This window comes from Physeter macrocephalus, chromosome 17, assembly GCF_002837175.3.
Source record: "Physeter macrocephalus isolate SW-GA chromosome 17, ASM283717v5, whole genome shotgun sequence".
NCBI lineage: Eukaryota > Metazoa > Chordata > Mammalia > Artiodactyla > Physeteridae > Physeter > Physeter macrocephalus.
Genome location: NC_041230.1, coordinates 21,239,663 through 21,243,272, shown reverse-complemented (window position 1 = coordinate 21,243,272; position 3,610 = coordinate 21,239,663). Strand labels below are relative to the sequence as shown.

The 3,610-nt window shown below is 39.8% G+C and overlaps 1 non-coding gene across 1 annotated transcript; it reads right to left on the bottom strand.

Annotated features, from left to right (window-relative positions):
* Positions 1-2,152: 2,152 nt before the first annotated feature.
* LOC112065235 (U6 spliceosomal RNA) lies at positions 2,153-2,259 on the bottom strand. The gene has a single exon (XR_002891915.1). It is a non-coding gene; the product is annotated as a U6 spliceosomal RNA (small nuclear RNA).
* Positions 2,260-3,610: the final 1,351 nt, after the last annotated feature.

The window sequence follows — 3,610 nt, the reverse complement described above, 5'->3', positions numbered from 1 at the left end:
GGGGCACGAACCCGTGTCCCCTGCATCGGCAGGCGGACTCTCAACCACTGCGCCACCAGGGAAGCCCTATCTTATATTTTAATTCCACATATACTTTAAACACCAAGAGACATAATTATTATTTTATTTGATCTGTTTTCATTTAGAGTTGATACACTTACCCTTCTACTGTTCATCATTCCTTCTTGCATTACTGCACCTCCATCTTTAATAATTTTCCTTCTGTTTAAAAAACTCCTTTAGGGCTTCCCTGGTGGCGCAGTGGTTGAGAGTCCGCCTGCCGATGCAGGGGACACGGGTTCGTGCCCCGGTCTGGGAAGATCCCACATGCCGCAGAGCGGCTGGGCCCGTGAGCCATGGCCGCTGGGCCTGCGCATCCGGAGCCTGTGCTCCGCAACGGGAGAGGCCACAGCAGTGAGAGGCCCGCGTACCGGAAAAAAAAAAAACAACAAAAAAAAAACTCCTTTAGTGTTTCTTTTATTCCCATATGCTAGAAATGCATGCTCTAAGTTTTTGTTCGACTGAAAATATTTTCATTTTACCTTCATTTTGGAAAGATATTTTCATTGAGAATAGAATTCTAGGGTGGCAGTTATTTTGTTTGTGCTCCATAAAGATTCAATTGGATTGTCCTCTAGGCTACCATAATTTCTGTTGAAAAATTGCCAGTCTTGTTCTTTTGTAAGTAATGTGTCTTTTATCCTCTGGCTGCTTTTAAGAGTTTCCTTTGTCTTTGATTTTCAGCAGTTTTAATATGGTGTAATTAAATGTGTTTTTCTTTATATTTATTCTTCATGGCATTCATAGAGCTTCTTGGATCTATGACATGGTCTCCTTTATCACTCAGCCATTTTCTCTTCAAATAGTGCTGCTTTCCCTCTCTATCTTTTTGTCTCATTCTGAAATTCCAATTTTATGTATGTTTGGCCTTTTTACCATATCCCTTTTTACCGTATCACTTAAATTTTTTACTGAATGCGGCGTTGTGTGTAAAAATATTGTATAGACAATTTGAGGCTCTCATGGTGTTAGTTTCCTTCAGAGAGGATTTACTTTTGCCTCTAGCAGTTAGTTTGAATAAATGCAGATTACCTTAATCCAGTCTGAGTCTGAGTTGGTTTAAAAGTGAGTTTTAGTCTTTTGAAGCATCAGGCTATTTCCATTTCACCTTTATTCCTAGGGTGTGGCTCTTCTGGGATGCTAATTGGAGCCCAATACTGCTTATGAATCAGCAAAGAGCCAAGGGGAAGCTTCTGAGCCTCTTAGCCCTATACCACTTGTTAGCCCTATGGATAATGCCTCAAAGTGGAGCTGGGCATAATGCCGGGCTCACTTCAATGCACCCTCTTTTCTCAGGCTCTTTTCTCTTTCACCATTTTTTAAAAATTCCATATATATGTGTTAGCATACGGTATTTGTTTTTCTCTTTCTGACTCACTTCAGTCTGTATGACAGACTCTAGGTCCATCCACCTCAATATAAATAACTCAATTTCATTTCTTTTTATGGCTGAGTAATATTCCATCGTATATATGTATAGCACTTGTTAGCCCTATGGATAATGCCTCAAAGTGGAGCTGGGCATAATGCCGGGCTCACTTCAATGCACCCTCTTTTCTCAGGCTCTTTTCTCTTTCTTTTAAACATCTTTATTGGAGTATAATTGCTTTACAATGGTGTGCTAGTTTCTGCTTTATAACAAAGTGAATCAGCTATACCTATACATCTATCCTCATATCTCCTCCCTCTTGCATCTCCCTCCCACCCTCCCTTTCCCACCCTTCTAGGTGGTCACAAAGCACACAGCTGATCTCCCTGTGCTATGCGGCAGCTTCCCACTAGCTATCTATTTTAACATTGGTAGTATATATTAGTCCATGCCACTCTCTCACTTCATCCCAGCTTACCCTTCCCCCTCCCCATGTCCTCAGGTCCATTCTCTACATCTGCGTCTTTATTCCTGTTCTGCCTCTAGGTTCTTCATAACCATTTTTTAAAAATTCCATATATATGTGTTAGCATACGGTATTTGTTTTTCTCTTTCTGACTCACTTCAGTCTGTATGACAGACTCTAGGTCCATCCACCTCAATATAAATAACTCAATTTCATTTCTTTTTATGGCTGAGTAATATTCCATCGTATATATGTACAAAAATATGGAATGCTTCACGAATTTGTGTGTCATCCTTGCACAGGGGCCATGCTAATCTTCTCTGTATCATTCCAATTTTAGTGTATGTGTTGCCAAAGCAAGCACTTTCAGCCTCTTTAAGTCCTAACTATCTTCAAACAACAACAAAATATTTAAGTAAACTTTTTATTTTGAAATAATTTTTTAATTACAGAAGTTTGCAAAATAGTATAGAGTTCCCATGTATCCTTCATCCAGTTTCCCCTGTTGATTACATCTTGCCTAACCTTTTTACATTTGTCAAAACCAGTAAGTTAACATTGAAATAATGCTATTAAGTGATCTACAGACTTTATTCAGATTTCATCAGGTTTTTCAGGATGTCCTTTCTCTGTTCTAATACCCAATCCAGGGTACTGCATTGTGTTTAGTTGTCATGTCTGTAACACAGTCTGTAACCATTTTATCAGTCTTTATTATTTGTTTTTCACACCATTGATAGTTTTGAAGAGTACTAGTCAGGCATTTCGTAAAGGAACTCTCAGTTTGTGTTTGTCTGGTGTTTTCTCATAAATAGACCACAAAGTACCATTCTCATTACATCATATCATGGGGTACGTGTTATGAACTAAATGCTTGTATCACCCCCCCGCCCCCCCACCGCCCACCAAATTCATATGTTGAAGCCCTAACCCCCAATGTGATGGTATTTGGAGGTGAGGCCTTTGGGAGGAAATTAGGTTTAGATGAGGGAGGTGCCCTCATGATGAGATAGTGCCTGTGTAAGACTAGACAACAGAGAGCTTGCTTCCTCACCCTCTCTCTACCATGTGAAAACACAGTGAGAAGGTGGTCGCCTGCAAGCTAGGAAGAGAGCTCTCACCAGGAACCGCATCTGCCATCACCTTGATCTTGGACTTCCAGCCTCCAGAACTGTGAGAAATAAATGTCTGTTTAAGCCACACAGTCTGTGTTTTTGTTTTTGTTTTTTTACAACAGCCTGAATTAAGACAGTACATGATGTCAACGTGATTATTACTGGTGATGTTAACTGTGATCATTTAGTTAAAGTAGTGTCTGTCAGATTTCTCCACTGTAAGGTTAGTGTTTTTCCCTTTCTGTACTATATTCGTTGGAAGTGGGTCTCTACGAACAGCCCACACTCATGGAGCATTAAGGTCCACATTCATGGAGAATTAGGGAAAAGTGTTTACTTGCCTAATTTGAAATTCTTTTGTATGGAAGATTTGTCCCTCAAACAGATTATTACTTTGGGTTTGATTAAACCAGTGTTTCTATTTCTTCTCAGTGAAAGCTAATTTGTTATGGCTGCTTCTTAAGTCTGCTGCATTTCTTAAAAAAAAAAAAATGTATATATATATATATATAGAGAGAGAGAGAGAGAGAGAGTGAGAGAGAGAGAGAGAGAGAGAGAGAGAGAGAGAGAGCGGGGGGAGAGGAAGAGAGAGAAAATGAT